The following is a 20632-nucleotide window of genomic DNA, read 5'->3' as shown; positions in this document are numbered from 1 at the left end:
AGGAAGAGAGCCAGGATCCTGCTGGCAGTCAGAGCAGAGTACAGACTATGCACACGAGAATGCAAGCAGACCAGGGTGCTGTGCAGGGTGAGGTGAAGCTGGGGACTGGGCTGCAGCCACACAACATCTGCATTAATGTGGAGAGGGACCACCTGGAACTCAGGACCTTGCTATGGCCCAGGACTGTCTTGCTCACTCTTCCATAGCAGCTCTGAGTAAGGAGTGAAAGAGCAGCCAACCAGGAAAGAGCAGGTCTGCACTTCAGGGTTTTGTAACACAACAGACAAAGGGTGGGAACCCCTCAGTGAGAGACCATTTAGATGCCCACCTGGCCATGACTCTCCTGGGGACTTGGGTTCAATTTAGTTAAGGAGGGTGTAAGGCCTCTGTTATGTCATATGCTGATCACCACAGAACCATAGGTGAAGCCCCAGTCAGCCACTGAGATGAGGGCCTCCCAGTCTCCGTGCACAGATGGAGCAGCCTATTGTTTATGCTGTCCACTCCACTCACTCACACATTCACTCAACAGGCACTCAGGTTAAAATATTCCAACCCCCTTCCCTCCAGAATGATCCAGACTATCAATAATTGATCAGATGACTCTTCTGCTGGAGCTAAGCAGAACTGACAAGCAGACTAACTGGGGTGACCCTGGGGGTCTTACCAGAATCAGGCAAGCAGGCAGACAGGTAGACAGACTGTTTCCTCCTTTCTTTCAGGTCCAATGTGAGCCACTCATCAGGGAGCCAAGAATCCTCCTCAAGACCTCTGTGAGTACTTGAAAACTCTGAAAGTTCCTCCTCCCTGTGGGGACCTGGAGAGGTCCTTGCTTCATCTACAAGGGCTACAACCAGTAACCAAAACGGTCAGCACAGTCAGTCTTCCCAGCTGATGCAACAGATGCACCAGCAAGCAGAAACACCAAAACAATACCCAGGATTTGGAGGTAGAATTATTTAACAGAGAAGCACTAACAAGGAACCAAGCCTTATAAAAATGTCAGGGCCTGAAGGCTCAGGGAGAGAGGTTTCTATGGGGTTGGTTCAAAGGGGAAGCACAGAAGCAGAGCACTTGGCTGTTTGATTGGTTCTTAAAACGTGTATCATAGTGACCAGCTAAACATCACAGTAACCAGCTATTTCTAAGAGACAGAGGCAACTGGAACTGCAACAGGAACTGTCACCTGGGTAACTGAGATATACTGGCTGAGGGATCACTTTCTGCTATAAAATGTTCAACAATTTATAGTTTGAATGTTTAGAAAATTATATTTTAATTCATCTTCTGATATATTCAATTATACCTTACCATACTTATCTCAACGTTCATTCTCATAGATTTTCTTTTGAAATAGAAGATACATCAGAGGAAACTACAATCCTACTACACAAATTTATTGCAGAGAAACTACCAAGCTTCAGAGTTAAACTAAAAAATATTAGAGCACAGAAAATGACCTTCAGATAATCATTTCAGTATTTGAAAACTACAGTTTCAATACATTAGCCAATCAGATCTCACTGGCCCATGTGCAAAATTGCAGTCAGTCTGCTTAAGATGTTTATGTGTGTGTAAAAGTTTAAAGCATCAAAAGAAGCACTTAAGTTTCAAATACTTCTGTATTAAAATAAAAGAATCAAAAATATAAAGGAAGACTGCACAGCTCAGCATAATGTCAGTACTTTAATTTAATTCCAGGATGGATCCAAATTAAGAAGCATCAGACATTTGAGAGCAATGATAAGAATAACAGTGATGAACCAAAATGAGCACACAGAATGAATGACCTGAAAAGGAACAGACACATAGTCCAGGCAAAAAATGGAATATTAAAAATTTCAAACTAGTATCATTTGAGAAATGTAAGAAAACATTACATCTTTAAGAAATCAACAAACTCTTATGAAAGACCAATAAAAGAATGAAATGAGCTCCTACAAACAAACAAAAATGATAAAAATCAGTATAAAAGATTATGTGAACAGCCTAAATAATAGAATAATATATAAGCAAAGGCAAATGTAACAGAAAAGGTTAGACACTTTGAGACAAGACACTAGATTCATCTAATTAAAGGAAAAGAAAAATAGAGTAAGATCAAGGAGGAAAAATATAGCCCCCAAAACAAAAAACTTGAAAAATTATATTGTGTATTTATTTTCATATGTAGAGGATCAATCCAGTGCTAAGAAAATAGTATTTCTAATGAAATTATGAGGAAAAAATAAGCTATTCTTTTTTTTGTACTTGGACTAGAACTCAGGACCTTGTGCTTGCCAGACAGGCATTTGTGCCACTGAGCTATATTTCTAGCCCAAAAGTAAGTTATTCTTAATCAAAAGACAATCAGACAAAAATTAAACTTCCTACATTGGTTATGAATATTAGTATATTGTGTTACATGCTGTGTAGTTTGAAATATTTAATCTCCATATAAAATTATCTATGCTACATTTCATATATATATATATATAGAGAGAGAGAGAGAAATACAATGTATATATGTGTTTATCTCTGTATACACATACCTATATATCTGAGGAGATATTGTAATTAGCAATTTTATGTAATGTAAAATGTAAAATAATAGATTTGTTAAAAAATAATAATGAATATAACCTAGAAAAAATTGACCTAAATATCCATTAATCCCTAACATCTAAAACATTTTTACACATAGCAGCATAAATTCTATGAAATGAGATCAGTTCTGTCCCTGTGGGTGTAATCCAGAGGATTTGGTTCACAAAATTTGATTCTGTGGTGAGTAATGCATGATAGTTGAAGCAGTTGCTGGTTTGTCACAGGCAGTTTTACATACGTAAACCTTTGATGTCCCATCGGCGAATGACCACCGGCCTATGAGTGTGACAAGAGTTTATGCTCAAAGTAAAGAGCTAACACACATGGTGCGGCCTTGCTCTAGATTCCTCAGGATCTTAGTGAAAATGTCCTACTGGAACTTTTAAGAGAAAAACAAAATTTCCCTCTGTTACCTTTTCCAACCAGCAGGGTTGAAGACAGCAAAACATATACTGTAACATGCAGGCAACTTAGAGTACGTGTTCCAAATTTAGAAAATACTAAGTGTCTGAGTTGATACTCAGTTTCCTGTGAGATAGTCTTGCCTATCTCCAGCCTGGACCAGCTATTTAATCTTTTCTGCTGTGAATCCCATTAAAACCTGGTAGCCATCCATGTAAAATCAATTATAGTAATACTTTTATCTGTAGAATATACCAGAAAAGAGTACCAAGCACTAGTTTTCTCTCCTACTGGGAAAAGGTATGAGATGTACTAACTACCTCTTCATTTTAATGTGATGACAGCATTGCTAAACCAATGCACTTCTAAAAATGAAATTAATGAACATTTGTAGTGCTTATTTTCCTCTATCTTGGTGTGCTTATAACACATCCCAAGTGCTTGCATTCATTGCTCATAGGACTTATTGGTATGATTTCATGAGCACAGTGAACCAATATGCTCCTTCTCAGAATCTCCCTGTGGACTGCATAATGACAGAGTGCAAAAGAGTGAGGATTATGCTGCAACTAAGTATTTAATATCCAACACTACATTCAGGATTCCAACAAATGTTCACTCAACAGGACTGTAGATCGAGGGGTTATACTCTGAGGTGAACTATCACCATGACTTAATTCGTTATTTAACCTGTTTATGCCTGTGCTCTGTAGAAGCTAGGGTGGTGCTTTGAGTCTCTCTATGTAAGTCAGCTCTGACACTTTCCCAATTATATTACATATATGTTTAAAATTTTTGCATGTTATACGTTTTGGCATCTTAAACTTAATTAATTGATCAAATCTTGTTGGCTGAGAAGAGATTACATTTCTCAAGATGGGCCAATTCTTAGACCCAGCAAAAGACTCAGCAGGAGCTTGTTTTTGAGATTTAAACAAGTCCAGAATCAAAGATCTGCTATTTGGCCCATAAATCCCAGGAGGTGATATTGTTCTCAATATGTAATTTCAGGGTTGAGTGTTGTGACTCACACCTGGCACTTCCTTTGCTAACCTGCATGGCATGTGGTCATCCTCTGAGGATAATGTCCTTAATTTCTGGTGCTGCTCCTATGTCTCCTCTTGTGGCTAGATCTGACTGACCATCATGTAAAAGAACACAGAACACCAGCATCTAAGTCTTACTGAAGAAGTAATGAATAAATTGTGTATGTGTGTGTAGTGTAGATACCAAGACAGATAGACAGACAGACAGATAAATAGATTTCAGTCACTGGCCAAGTGTGAAAGGTAAAATAGAGGAAGGCAGAGATTTCCATCTGAAAGGACCACGCAAAGTCCTCCAGAAAGAAGAGATTCATAGTTGTACTACCTAATACCTCTAGCAGCTAGAAAGTCAGTACATTATCCTATAAAAGGACTTCGGCTGTATATTTGCCTAATGCTTATTTCCTAAATCATCATGTCATAGAAAAAGCAGGGCTCAGGAGATGAGCAAATGCCCTGCTTAGCATTTATCTAATTCAGTGTAACAGATACTATATTGCCATGTTTCTGTCTACAATTTTATGGGCGCTCATGTGCACATGCTTCAAACTTAAAAAAAGACCAGTGCTTGGCTACAATCTACTAATGGCATGTTTATCAAATGTGACATGCTTATTTCAAAGAGTACACCAGAATTATGGCAGCTATAAGTTAAAGTGCTGGTGGTTGCCACTGCATATTTTTATTACTGTCATTCAAATAATTCATAATATAAATAATTTAAATTATACTGCAGTCCAGCATTTACCATTCATCTGAAACTTTATGCCAAGTTAAAGACAACCAAAAACACTCGAAACATTCTCTAATAGGACAGTGTAGAGGTAGGAACATCAGCTCTAGCACCATTAAAGTCAACATTCTGAGCCTCCATGCAAGTGTTGCATAACAGGCCTTGCGGTCCTCTGTGTATGTGTATGAACTCCACTTTGCTCATTTCTGCATAACATGCATAGATGTTCCCCTCCCTTTGTCTCTCTGCTTCCTTCAGAATAAAAATTGCCTATGTGGTGTGCATTCTTAGACTCTGTCCCCTTGTGTCACTCATTAAGCAGTGGCCAAATTCCTTCCTTCTGTGCTGTATCACGTTGACATTTTTGCTCTGTCAGTGTGCACGAGCCCTAACAGGACCTGCTGTACAGAATAGTGAATATGCCTGCAGTTACAGACAGAGCACACCTCTCCTTGGGAAATGGTGCGCAACCTGGATTGAAGTGTAGAGGCCACATCAAATATCAAATAATCAATATTTTATTTTCCTCTCCTAAATGAACATCACTGGGAAAATGTCTGATCCCTGAGGAAACACTGAATGAAACACTGTAGACTCTTCAGTCTTCCTGCAACCCAGGATCCAAAGCACTTACAGATTAGAAAGTAAATAAGCATATAGTGTGTGCTAATTCTTTCCTTATGAATAGTTATTTGTCTGCTCACTACTTAATGAAGTTATGGACTGTGGCCTTTCTGGGAAAGTACAGTAATTAGGAATCAATTACACTTTACATTGAAACACTGGTTACTCTGCCACTGCGGGATAATTGGGAAATAACTATATTGTGATTTTTATGTACTTTGGTTACATTAAATCACAACATTTCTGTGGTGACACACTGGCAAATTACATATGCATTTGTTCATATTAGGCTGTGGAATATGAAGACAGTGTGAAAAAACTGCTCTCTTAGGATGAACTCCAGAGATAAAGTGTAAGTTCCAGCAACTATGCAAAGATATTGAGGGCTTCTCAATTAATTTTCACTCTCAATGCAATTAGTGCTACTTAATAGAATGTGGTGTAATGTTGGGAAGTGGATTTAAATGCCCTGCTGGTTTCATGATTCTGTGTGTGAATGAATGTGAGTGTGTGTATCTGTACATGTGTGTTTCTAATTTGACTACCAAAAGGGACTAAAAATTCCAGATTAAGGATGTTTTAAAAAGAAAAATTTTTAAGATACAAATGCTTAAAAATAATACATCCAAATAAATAATTGTAAGTGGTAATAAATTAGTTTCAGCTGCCCTAAAGAAATTTTAGTTGAAGTTGTTCACAGAGAAATAACTCTCTGCCTGTTATATAATTGAAAAACACAGTATTATGGTATTGGAAAAACAATTTCATTTTGTTTGTTTGTTGTGCTCAATTTATTTCTGGCATCAATGCTGCTAACCATGTCTCCCAGGGCTTAGAGGGAAAACGTGGTAAAAAACACTGAGCCAGGAACTTAGCAGAAGATTCTAATAAGGATGTAAGCAACACTCTTGCATTTGGAGTGAACATGTTGCTTACTTTCTAAAAACAAAATGCAGGAGCTCTGAAGAGTTCACAGGATGAGCATGTAGGTCCTTGTTTAGAGAGTTTTTGTCTCAACTGTTGGTAAATGAGGTCAATTTGACAGGGAGATATATCGTTCTTTCCTTTATCCTTTTCCTTCTCCAATTTTCTCATTTTTTTAACTTTAAAAATATTTCAGTTTGGTAAGCTGGAGATTTCAGATCCTCGTCACATTTGACAGATTTAAAAACGTGGCATTAAAATTTTCCTTACTTATAAATTTGTCATGTAGGTAATACTCAGCTAAACGTTTGGTATTTTTTCCCCATCTGCCCACAGCTAATCCTGCTACCCTTTCTACTGGTGAAAATCATCCTTGATTGTAACATCTTCATTGGAGAAACCCATATACTATGATGAAGAGTGACTCCTCAAGACAAGCCAGTCTCTCAAAGCATTTGGGCCTCAATATTTCATGAAAAGTACTGTTCAGATATAAACATATCCCAAATCGTACTTTTCAATGCAATGTGTACTTGCCTCCTTTGGTTAAGGAATTCTATGCAATAGCGAGGGTTGTGGTCCTTAAAATAAATTGAAAGCATTGTTCCAGAGCTGCATTCTACTCATATCAACCTTATTATCTTTATTCCAAATAGCCCACCAAATGAGGCGGTGCAAATACCCTATAAACATCAACTATTCTAAAAGCCTAGTACATTTGATCACTGATTATGCAATTACTTAAAAGGGGGAATCTGAGAACAAAGCAAAAGTAATTAAGTACAGAAGGTTAGGTTTGTTTTTTAATTATAAGCAAACTAAATTAAGTAAAACACAGAGTTATCACTGTGAAGTAAAGAATGTAACAGGAATTGTCTCACATGTGACTCCATAAAGCATTACTTAGTAGTCAACTAACTTGCATCATTTAACAATAGAAAATTAAGACAATGGACCCAAATGTATTTTTCTCCTCCTGCAGTGCAATTTGATTCTTTTTGTTTCATTAGTGTAATTGTAAATTTAAATGGAACCTATGATGAAAGAAATGAATTTATTTTTAAAAGCCTTTTGCTAGAAAAAAATTTAACAGTGGATGAGCTATGCTACATTTATTTATACTATGTGTTTGAGCATCAAGCTCAAGTAAAAATAGAACATTTTGAAGACAGAGAAGAATAGTAACAGTAGAATCAATACACTCCCTGAAAAGGGAAAAAATCAAATGCAGGAATAGGTTTATAATGGAGCAAAGTTTAAAGTGAAATTATTATTATTCATAGATAACATGATACTCTACATGAAAGACCCTATACACTCTACCATAAGACTCCTAGAATTAATAAACAAATGCAGAAAGGTAATTGGATACAAAATCAGCACTTAAAAAGCAATAGCATTCCTATAAACAAACAACAAATACACTGAGAAAGAAATTAAGGAAACCATACCTTTCGCTATAGATAGCATCCAAAAATTTGAAATAGGAATCAATGTAACAAAAGAAGTAAAGGATCTGTACAGTGAAAACTACAGAACTCTGAAGAAAGAGATTGAAGAAGATTTGAGAAAATGGAAAGATATTCCTTGCACATGGATAGGAAGAACCAACATTGTGAAAATGATCATACTACCAAAATTTTTGTGCACATTCAAAGCAATTCCAATTAAAATACCATTAGCATACCTCACACATCTAGAGAAAACCTTCCTAAAATTCATCCGGAAGTAGAAGAAACCCAGAATAGCAAAAGTAATCCTGGACAACAAAGATAAGGCAGGTGGCATCACAACCCCTGACTTGAAATTATATTACAAAGCTCGTGTGATAAAGTCAACATGATACTGGCTAAAAAACAGACCTAAGGATCAATGGAACAGACTGGAAGAAGCAGCCACAGCCAGAGACACACTCAGCCACCTGATCTTTGACAAAGCAAATTTTTCCACAAGAAGTAATACACACTCAGATAACTTGTTCCACAACAGAAAACTATTAATATTTTAAAAATTACAGTACTGTAATGTAATACAAAATGATAAAGAAAAAGAACAAGCTAACTTGCACTTAACTTTGAAAACTTTTGTGGCTGTTGTGAGGGAGTCAAGAGAGAGGAGAGTTATCGTGTATAATGACTCTCACTGTCACTAATGCTGTGTATTGGCTCAGTGGAATCTTTTCTTTTTTGTGCAGCTTTAGCAACAAACTTATCCAATGACACTTGCTTTTGCATCCTTTTGAGGATTTTGTGGAAGTGTGACATTCCCTTGTTGTTGAACAGATTCTTTGCTTGTAATGCTACATCTTAATTGGTGGGGGTGCTTTATTACAAAATCTTGCAGCTTCCCCTATTCTTCACAATCTCTCTAATCTCATGTGAAGTGAGATTAGCTGCTCCTGTGTAGCTGCTATCTGCTCCTTAACCTCGTACTGTTGGGAGATGATCACCCACTGACCCACAGAAAGAGAGAAAAAGAGAGAGAAAAGAAAAAAGAACTATTGGCTCCATTATGATCATGGGACGTTCAGCTTCATGTACTACTATTGTAAAGCATTGCACATTTATGAAGTTAAAATTTATTAGAAATGTTTATTAGAAACGAACACTGTCAGAACAAATTACTCAAATCCAAGGTTTTATGGCATATATTTTATGTATTTCTAATCTAACTATTAGCCTACTCTGACTCCAGATCTAGAGGTACAGAAAGAGGTACATGGAAGAGTGGAGGTGGCAACTCAACCTGTGAAGCTAAATTAACCCTTGAGTCACAGAAACATCCTTTGTTTTATATATATATATATATATATATATATATATATATATGTATAGAGAGAGAGAGAGAGAGAGAGAGAGAGAGAAAGAGACAGAGAGACAGAGAGAGAGTTTTAAATCAAACAATGGAGTTGAACCATTATACTGTCTATTGATATATACATTGCCACAAGAGTATCAGTCTGAAAAAATTGTTATTCTCTCATATCTTCTGTGAGTGATGAAATCAGCCACAGTGCATATAGGTCTGCAGAAAACGCTGAGTAAGGTACAGATAAGCATGGAATCTCAGAGCAACCTTGACAGGGGACAGTCTGCTTCCCAGGCTGTGCATGTGTGTAGGGTGATCCATTTCCTCCTGGGCTTCTGCACTCGGCACTTCAGACTGTACGTAGAAGCTTCCTTGGCTGCTAGCAAGGCTAGCCTCCCTTCAGCACAGCTTGCTTCATTAAAGCCAGAAAGGGATAGAACCAGGCAGTGAGATAGAAGTTATAACGGTATCATATTATTGTGGAAGTGATCATCTTTCACACACTCATTGGCTAGAAGTCGCTGAGAAACTCATACTCAAGAGGAGGTAATTATACTACAACAACGTGAGTATCAATTTAAGGTAATCTAAGTCACCTTGGAGTCTGCTTCTCATGCCCATGTCCCAGCTCTCACTTTCAGTTTCTTTTTAATTAGCTGTGCTAATCTTCCTCGCATGTGAATTTACCTTTGTCTTAATATCAGTTTCTATGTTCTCAAATAATAAAGCCAGAGTTCTACAATTATTTGCACCTTTACTACACTAAAGTTGAGCAGTATCAAATTCAATTAAATAAAAAAACTAATATACTTTTGAGGTATATTTCTTGTGCCCCATTCTGATCTACAATATTTATGATTTATAACATTGACCCCGTTCTAAGACAATTTTTAGTGATTTTTGTGTTAAGAGTGTTTAGACTGAGAGGAAATAAGGATTGTCAGGGAATCTTTAACTGAATAGTAGAAAACCACTGCTGGAAACTGGCCACAAAAATAGAGTAAGTTCCACAATAAACTACTGAACAAATATAACCTCAAATATTATCAGGGCTAAGTTATACATCATAAAAAGGCCCTAGTACTAAGAAAATCCCAATTGCAGAAGTGATAGCATCAAGAATCAACAAACGCCATTATATTGAATGAAAAAACTTCTGCATAATAAGTAAACAAGCCAGTGAGTAATGAGACAACATATAGAATTGGATACACTTTTTGCTAGTTACTCCTCTGACAAAGGTCTAGTATCTAGAACTACAAAGAACTAAAAAAATTAGACCTCACCACCAGCAGGGCACAGTAGTCCATATTTGTGATCCCAGAATTTGGGAGACTGAGGCAGGAGGAATGTTTGAATTTGAGGCCAGCCCAGGCAACATAATGAGTTCAAGCCTGGCCTGAACTACATGGAAACAGATCCTTTCTCAAATAACAAAACAGGAAGTTAGATGCCCTCTCCCAGGAATGCTAGACAGGCTGCATTGAGGAACACTTCATGGATGAAGAATATGTGGTAGTTATATATAATGGAGTACTACTCTGCCATAAAGAAGAATGAACTTGTGTCATTTGTAGGAGAATGAACTCAGCTTGATACCATAATATTAAGTGAAATAAATCAGACACAGAAGTTTATATATCACATTGTTTCTCTTAATATGAGAAACCAAAATATAAATAAAGAGCAAAATAAAATATAGATCATAGGAAATAGGGAGATAGTTCTTTTCCAAAGGAGGAGACCTTTTGAAAAGATGGAAAGAAAAGGTTAGAGGTGGAGGAAGCGCTGAAAAATGAATGAAGATGTGCTGTGTCCTTGGGCCAACTCCTCCTGAGAAATGTACTCCTTACTCACTGCAAACATGCACTAATGAAAACAGAAAAAGTCAAAGAAAGAAAGGAAAAAAAGAAACTACTAAAAATAAGCCTAAAGATTTGAAGAAAAATTAAAGTTCTGTCTTACAGCCTACTGGTTAAAGCTTATTTGTATTATTGATATTTATTTTCATTAGAAGTAACATATGAATAGTTGCTTATCTAAAGCTGTTTATAGTTTTTCTTGAAATTTTCCCACTTATTTATTTACATCCAGGCTTTCTATATAGCAATATAGAGGAAACAGTTGAAAATACATTTTTTCACAAAGGAAAGTATTATGTGTATAAAATAAGAGGTTTTGTGAAATTAGGAAAATCCAGATTTAGCAGTTTAGCTAAATTGACAGCTAGATTAATGGAAAATATTCATCTTTGGAGAGTTCACAATGGTGGTAATTATTTTATCACAGGCATTGCACTCTGGAGGAGAGAGTGAACAGAGACAGGAAGCTCTGTAACATGAGAATGGTTCCTCATAGTTTAGGCCAGCAAGACTCCAAGGTGTCAGGGTGCCATAGAGAGCCACATGCAACCTTACGTTACATACCACAGTTCCTCCTCTACTACCTTCTCATTACCAGAATCAGAGATCTGCATGGCGGCTGGTGACACGGATGTTGAAATCTTGAACTTTACAGCCAATAAAAGCAATTGGGGGAAATATGTGACACTGACAGTGTAACAGAAGATGCACTCCCCAACTAGTATACTTCAGTTTGTTAGTTGCCCAGGTAATAGTTCCCGTTACAGTTCCTGTTACTTTTGTTTCTTAGAAACGGCTGGTCATTGTGATGCATAGCTGGTCACTATGATGTATATTGTAAGAACCAATCCCCAGTTCACAAGTCACTCTGCCTCTGTACTTCCTGCTTGCTTATCTGATATAAGCCCTAGAACACCAGAGATCAGGGCCTGATATTCTGGGAATGATCCTGGTCTGTGCTGGTTGATATAAATAAATCTGACTCCAAACCCTGGGCATTCTTTTGGTGTTTCTGCTTGCCATTGCAATAGAGGCAATTACCCAAGGAAGACTGAATTTAAGCTAAATAATTCTTGTGCTTATAGTGTTGTGCTGTTTGCCATCTTCTCACATATAATAGGTCATAAAGAGGCTCTTTATTAAATCAGCTTATGGCAGAGTTGAAAATCTCATTCAATGTCTTCTCCAAAAGGCCTGTATCATGAATCTTAGGAACAGAAATGAGCACTTGAAGTACTATTAGTAAGATCTAGAGCTCTAAAAGACATATGGAGCATCCTGGTGAGACTTTTATATTAGGAAATTTTAACCATATTTTGGGTGTCTGTGAAGCAAGAGATTTCTAGACATCGTTACCCCAAGAAGAGCATCTTTATACAAAGGATTGTTACTGTCATTGGCCAAATTTTACAGCAAGTCTACTGAAAGTGGCCCAAAGGTTGGCAAAAATGTGAGCAGGAAACCACCTACTGACAGGGGATTCCAGTGCAATAACAAGTGCCTTGCATCTGTCTGGGTGTGCAGATTTTGGGGTCTCTTCTTTTTTGTTTTTGTTTTTTTTTTTTGTTTGTTTGTTTGTTTTCTTTTGGTACCAGGAATCGAACCCATTCTGATCTACAATATTTAGAGGTCGTGAGACCTTGTGCTTGCCAGGCAGACACTTTGCCACTGAGCTAAATCCCCAGCCCCTTGGGGTCTCTTCTTAAGGTGGAACTTCCAAATTAGGCAAAAAATATAGTAACAGTTCATTGACCTCCATCACATACTATAGTGGCAGTCACTGCATATAATGCCAGTAATCAACACAAATAATTTCCCTGGTTGATTTACTCACTGACTCTCACAGACACACCCCAAACACTCAAGAGGGCTGGGAGGATAGTGGCCTCCTCTAGGACGATGGCTGTGATGCTGGGCCAAGGACCAGGAAAGCTGTGACTCGTGCCAAGAGGAGGGGCCCGAGGGCACTGGTTGGTTCCACACAGTAGCAAGGAGGTCTTGGTAGCCAGCCAACATATTTGGATGTTGATTCCAAAAGAATGATGAACAGAGGGGTGGACAGCCATAGGCTCGGGGTCAGTAAAACCCTCAAATTCCACAACAGTCTCATATGTGGCTAGCTGTTGCTACTCTAATTGTTCTGAGGGGAGATTCTTGCATTAGAACACCATAGGTCCTTTAGGGCCTTCTTAGGTGAACCAGAAACTCCAAAAGGTATGAGAAGACTAACAAGGCCTCAACAATGAAAGGAATGAGTCCTTGATTTTTAATTCAGGCAATTCTGGAGCCTCATGTTGTAGGGATTCCCATTCAAAGTGGGCCAATTTTCAAGGATCAGCACCAGTAAAATTAAATAAAACGTGTAAATGAGGAACATGATCTCTTCAGAATCCAGGAAGGACTAAAAGGTGTTGTATGTTCTTGCTGGGTATCTCAAACTAGTCTCCCTCAAGGAAGGTGTGCCCAGGGAAATGTCATACCTGTACTGTTTAAAGAAAGGTGGATGCAGTTATGGTACTCCCTGCAAAAATTGCATGTGGTGGCAAGGCTGTTGCTGTGCCCTATGAAAAGCCTGGCAAAGACTTCCAAGGTAAATATACACTGTGGCTGAGTCTGTGGAAATAAATCCTGCAGAGATAATTCTAGCCAATTCTCTAACGGCCAGTCATTTATCAGTTGTTGCTTGGATGGAGCTAAGTTTTCAATAATATTAATGATTGATCACACTGGGATTTGATGGGGAGACCACAGCATTTTGGTAATTCCTCTTGAATTACCATTCATTCTTTTTAAGGACAGACCAGACTCAACTGTAAATTGGAGAAATGGGATAATCACCCCTGTAAGTAGAAAACCTTGTAGAAATATTTAATTCATAAATGCTTTGCTTTAACACTGGGCCATATGAGATATTTTAAATGGAAGAAGGAGTATCCACAGGGTTCTACTATGTCAAGCCAAATAATAAGCATCAAAGATTAAATGTGTTAATTTATTAATCATTAAATCAGAGCAATCAGACTCACTGTCAGACTTTTTAGAGCAATTGATGCTATTACCAGGGAAAATTTGGGTAATGTAGTAGTTAAGGTGAGGGATACCTTTGAACTTATATTTTATTGCCAATAATTGTCCTTTCTTTTATCACTGTTCCATCTAACCACTGTGTTTTTTCTTTGTTCTTTTGTTTTGTTTTGTTTTGTTTTTGTTTTTGTTTTTGTTTTTTTAGGCACTTTATATACCGTATGGGAAGGTGTCTGATAGTTTTCTTCCCTAAGAAATCAAATCAGTATAATCGAAGGTTAACACCTACACACACACACACGCACACACACACACACACACACAGCACTGCTCTGTGTTTAAGAAACAGCCTGAGGACAAGTTTGAATTAGCCCTCCACTGTATTACAGGGGTACAGGGCTCTTTCCCCATATCTTGCAAGTTAGATTTTTTTTGTTGCAACAGAGGCATAAGAAATGCCACACAGAGGAAAATTCTTGAACCTGAAACTGCAAAGTCAGCAGATCAAAATCATGCTGTGCTACTGTTTCTGCAGGTTTTAGTCTCTAGTTGCATAGTTGTAGTTCTGGTTTTGATTTCTTAATCTCTTGATGAAGATGAGTTTCCCATGGGATTTTCAGTAATAACTTCTTTCTGCTGTTCAACATTCAACAGTATTGTGGAGAGACTTTTAAAGTTATATTGTCGGGGCTGGGGATTTAGCTCAGCGACAGAAGCGCCTGCCTGGCATGTGCAAGGTCGTGAGTTCGGTTCCCGGTACTGGAGAAAAACCAAAAAAAAAAAAAGTTATATTGTCAAATGTTATTAAAGTAAATGCGCTTTTTATGGGTGATATTAATTCCCATGTATGATTATTCTGTTATTAATTTTTACAAACTTTTAGAAAAATATATGTGCATGATCTCTCTCATTGAACAATGAGGAAATTAGTTTTCAATCTTTCCTACAGAATACGGTTACAGCATTTTATTCATAGATGAAAAAGGACATAATTTACATTTGATGAGCACCTATTATGATCTACACATTTGCAAATACTAGATTTTACGAGTCTTGTACTAATCCAGAGAGTGGAGTCTTATGAGAATTAGAATCATGAAAGACCTCCTCTGAATCAAAGTGAGTAAATGACCTCACAAGAATCTGAACCCCATCTGGCACCCAAACTGTGCTCTTATTTCCTTCCCAGTTATATTGCCTCCATGTAGGAAGACAGAAAAATGCTCACCTAGAGAACTCTTCCTTTGTACTACATGTCAACTAGGGTTTAATTTTTATACCATTCTATCTCTGTTTACTTAGTCTACACTATTAATTTTATATGCTTTAAAGAAATGCATTCAATCATTCAACAAATATTTATAGAATCATCCCTGAGGATATAGTAGGAACAAAAAATCTCTGAGTGAAGTTTATATTCTAATGAGCAAAGCAGGTTGTATATAAATAAGTAAAGATTTATGTAAACAAGTAAAGGTATAATAATCCAGTTACAATACAGTCTACAAAGAATAATGTAATAAAGGAGATATGGTTAACTCAGGTATAAGGGGGCTCAGAAGTTTTGCTTTAACTAGGGTATTCAAGAAGGGTAAATTAAATCTTAAATCATTGAAAGTGAACAATCTACAAATGAACTTAACAAAATACACACTAGCAAAGGAAACCCATATTTCAAGGGGGTTGTTTTGGTACAGTTTTGTAAAACTCTTGATAAAGGGTAAGCTTCTCAAGTTGGGCAAATTATTTCTTCCAGTTGCAGATGGCAAGGCTGCAAAGTTGGTTTTGTGCAAGGATGTTAATTTCAAGTCATGGACGAAGGATTACTTATGAGTTTAGAATCACTCAGACATACAAATCTTCCATTTCATGCCCATATGTTGTTATGGGCCTTAATTAAGATTACTCCTATAAAAACAAATCAAAGAAAACAGACATTCTAGACAAGAGTATACAGAACTCATTCCATTTAGGTAGTACATTTATGTTTCCTTCAAAGGCACCACAGATCCATCATCATAAATTCATATACACTTTCTATAACATTGTTTTTTATGGGTACTTTATTGACTTTAACATTTATGAAATAGTAGCCATTTTAACTCCATATATTCAAACGTATTGATTTTTCTCAACACCCTACCATTGCCACAACAGCATTCCATTTAAAAATTGTAGGCTAGCACAGCTGTCTACTAGCAGTTTCTCTTGATCATGCATACACATTTAAATTCACAGTGCAGTAGAATACTGTAAGCTTCAGGGGTTTTTTGTATTGGTTTCTATTTTTAAATGCTTATAATGCTTTGCATATCATTAAGAATTATTTTCAAAGCAGTCAGCAATAGAAAAACAACATGGGAAAATGTTTTTTGCACATAAAGTCAAACCTTTTGTTCAATGAAAATTAGTATTAAAACAAATGAAAAATGTCAGTGGGGATGTGTTCCATCAAATAAGATAAACTCATGCATTGTACTCTAATTACCTATATTTTTGTATCATTCTTTGCCTGCCTTCCTACCTATCTGCCTAGTTAGTACATATAGACAAAAGAAAACATGTGAACTCTAAAGGGCATGAAGAAAAGCTTTACTTGAGAAGAAAAAGAAATGAAAGATATTAAACATCACAGATTATATTAAAGAATGTAGATGAAAACAACATGCAAATACTTGTCTATTAGCCAAAAATATTTAATGACAATGTTAAAATTGCACCAACTACTGCCATATCCTTATTAAACACGGTATTCTGAATTTTATTCCATGAAATATTTAAAATCATTTATAAAAGTACATAACATGCAAAAAAAAGTAAATTGTTTTGAGAGAAATATAAAAGGGATGATAGAGGTAAAGAAAAGAAAGAATGAAAACATTGGCACCTAAAATTTCACCATGTAGTTTCTTGCACATGGGTGAGAAGTTGCCAAAGCATTTGATTCAAGTTCCCTGGTGATATAAAAGAGAAAACAAGTTTAGATAAAATGTTCATAATATCCAATCATAAAAGCAAATCAATCAGATTGGTTTTGCTGATGCTATAATAAAGGGGAAAGATATTTTCTAGAATTTCTCCTAAAGTGTATATGACAGTAACTACAGAACTGGAGTGCATCTGCAGCTGCATCTCTACAATGAATGTATTTCTGATTCTGCTAACGCTATTTGTTCTCTCACTCATCAATGCATACTTGCAGCATGAGGCTTCCCATAAATAATTAAATTCTAAAAAATAAAGTTGTTCAATATTCAAATACATATTGATTACAAAAATAATATTTTAAAGATCTAAATAAACATATATGTACAGATATGTGCTTTTTAAATAATGTTTCCCAAAGCTTAGAACTACAATTCAAAATTGACAGTGGATTTGCCCTTTCACAAAATAATTCCACTACTATTCCAGCACTTCAAATTCTTTCCTTTGGGAATTCAAACAGATACACTTCAGGAGATGAACATCAATCATCTGCAGAAGTCCATAAAAAATTTGTGGTATAAAAGAAAATCACTGGCCAGAACGAGAAGTTTAGGATCAGAAAAAACAAAGCCACAAGCAAAGAAAAAGGAAAGCAACTAAAACACCTATAGGAGTCAACCTAGATGTAAATAGGACATTCTAACCATTTGAGGTGAGGGATACTCCAGGAATTTGTACTAATATCAGTGGAGAATGATGTGAAGATTGATGAATTTTAATAAGAGTAACGTAAACACACCAAAGCAGTAATTTTCAAATATCAGTGATCATAAAAGTAAACTGGAAACTTGCAATAATATATATTTTCAATCTATCCCCAGAAAACTTCAGGAGACCATCATGGAGTCTAGGAATACATATTTAGCAGACACATGATATACTACTTTAAGTAACCTTAGGTAGCTGCTTTGAGAAATGACAAAGTAATGTCACTAAATGAGAAAATATTACAGTGATTTTGGTAAGTCAATTGTGGCCTAAATTCTAATATATGTCTGAGTTTCCTATGTTGGTAGATTTCCTCAGGAAGTATCATTTTCCTGAATGACAGGACAGGTAAATGAATGGATTACTGATTTATAGCACCTGGAATGGATTACTGAAAATTTTCTTGCAACAGCTCTATTCTGAAGTACATCCCAGTCTTGTTTATTTTATTTTGAGTCAGTCTCACTAACTGGCCCAGATGTCATTGAACTTGCAATCCCTTTGCCTCAGTATGCAAAGATACTAGAAATACACCTGTGAGCTACAGTTCCTTGCTAGAAATATTGAAATTATTAATAATGTAAATGCTCAATAATGTGTGAGTATTTATGTATACTAAGTCAAATATATGGTAATTATAATAGTATATTATATATATATATATATATACAGCCACAGTAATTATTGAAATAAAAATCAAAACTAAATGTACATAATGATCACAACTCTTAAAATTATTCATGCACATCACATCCATAGGGAAATTTTGGAAGAATTAAAGTTGAAGTTGGGAAAATAATACTTTATATGTAGTTTATAATTAAAAGCAACATTATGTTTCAAACATTATGTTTCAAAAAGTTACCATTAAAATTATCTTAATTAGATTTAAATTATAATTATAGCTTGCCTATTTTCTAAAATGATATGACAGATGAGGACTGTTTCTAGGCATGTTTTGATATATATGACACATAGAAAAAATGTCATTGTTAGTTCTTCAAAGAGATTTTATTTTAATGTTTGATGGGAAAGCTCAGAAATATATTTAGAAAAAATTCCAGGTAGTATAAATCAGTAATTAAAAGACTTTCATTGAAATCTTGATGATCAACTTCCATTATTGTAAGAGAACATTTTAATGATGTATTTGTAAAAATCAGGACATTAGCTCTGCTCAGTACAGGCCAGGACCATGGACTATTAGTAGATTTTAGTTGGTGGGGAGGGTTTATGTGGTTGTCATCCAAAGAAACTCAGATCTGAGAGACAGAAGACATCTATTTGGGGTCTTAGAATTCCAATTCTTGGAGTAATGCTTCTAATACAAACCAGAATGCATCCTGCTAAGAAAGAAGTTTAGAAAGTCACTCAAAGTGTAAAAAGGGGAAATTTAAGTGCTTTACATATGTGGTTTGAGAATTATGACGGGGAACAAATTTACCTCTATAACTTGTTGGTCCACCACAGACAAGTTCCACGTATATTATCATATAAATGAAAGGTCTACTTTATATAATCCACAGTGTCACTGAATGAGGTCCAAAGAGATGGTTATGGATTCTCATCATAGAAAAATTTCAGGATGCATCAGTAGCAGACATAGGCAGATTCATTAGGCAAAGTTAGAAAGTGAAAGAGACTAGCAAAGGACATGAGCTTGGCATTTGCACACTGAGGATGAGGCTCAGACTGGCCCAGAGGCTCAAACACACTAACACATGAGCCTAGCTCTCTGAATGAGCTGAACTGGGAGTGAACATTACCTCAGTTCTGGTTTCATAGCTCCAGGGGAATCCTCATGGCTTGGTAGTCAGTCTGGTTCCCGTGGGATGATTGTTTTTGCTTCTGGGGTGGTGCCTTTGTTTCTGTCCTGGTGTAATTTCTCCCACCTACAGGAGGAGCTTGCTTGTTGATACTCTTCAAGGCCTTGCTTTGCCTTCACCCCAAGGTGACTGGATTTCTAGGCATTACTCTCTGGGTAAAAGCTGGTAAATAAGTGTCACCCAAATCCTGAAAATTTAATTACTTTTTTTCATAACATGTATTCTCTTTAATTGAAAAGTTATTCAATGAATTGTAGGTACATAAAATCACCACTTTTAAATGTGTTTTGAAATATATGAATCTGTATCAGCTCACAAGAGTGAAGTTACGGTCTTTTCGAGACACTGAACAAAAATCTGACACGAGTGCCATATAATCTATTAAATGTGAAATTTCTTGTATCATCTTTATTTCTGCCTAATAAAAATGTTACCATTTCTATGACCTGAAGTGTTCCTGTTACATTTAAACTCCTCTAATCTATGTTTTATAGAAATGTGAGTATCTCAGATCAGAGACTGATTTTGTTTACTCAATTTGGATCTTATCAACTGGGAATTTAACCAGTTTACAAGTATAAATTATCTCTATCATTGTCAATATCACTTCTGCAATTTTTAACTCTTCCATGATATTTTTCTTTTGCTACTTTTTCTTGTATTTTTCACTCATTTTCCATTCTAGAACCTTAGAGTATATATCATTGTTTTTGTCCACAACTCAATGACAAGTTGATTTATATTAACTATCATCTGGTGCAGTAACTACCGATTTTCCCAATCAGTATTTCAAACATATCCACCCATCTCCAACCAGTGCTTTGAAAATTTTCTCCTTACATTATCATATTAACATTATGAACATGTTAGTTTATTTTTTTAGAGAAACTAAAGCTTACCATTTTCCAATTTTACAAGAATAAAATTCAGAATGTCTTTTCTGTGCTTCTCCTGCCCACAGTGACAAAATACTTTTATCTAACATATATTTGCTTCAACACCATTCAAATGTATAATATTTCATGGAAAAATAAACATATATATTTGCCCATTACATTGAATATTTGGCATGAAGTTTGACAGTTTTTTTTTTTTTTTTTT

General features: G+C 36.0%; 1 long non-coding RNA gene across 1 annotated transcript; it reads left to right on the top strand.

The window, feature by feature from the left end:
- The first annotated feature begins 673 nt into the window (after positions 1-673).
- LOC106149767 lies at positions 674-6751 on the top strand. Its single transcript, XR_001236140.1, has 3 exons — positions 674-773; positions 5681-5743; positions 6652-6751. It is a non-coding gene; the product is annotated as an uncharacterized LOC106149767 (long non-coding RNA).
- The last annotated feature ends 13881 nt before the right edge of the window (positions 6752-20632 follow it).

The sequence above is a fragment of the Chinchilla lanigera genome, unplaced genomic scaffold (genome assembly GCF_000276665.1).
Source record: "Chinchilla lanigera isolate Chin_1 unplaced genomic scaffold, ChiLan1.0 scaffold00004, whole genome shotgun sequence".
Lineage (NCBI taxonomy): Eukaryota > Metazoa > Chordata > Mammalia > Rodentia > Chinchillidae > Chinchilla > Chinchilla lanigera.
Note: the sequence above shows the minus strand (reverse complement) of the source record. Positions and strands in the feature narration are given on the sequence as shown.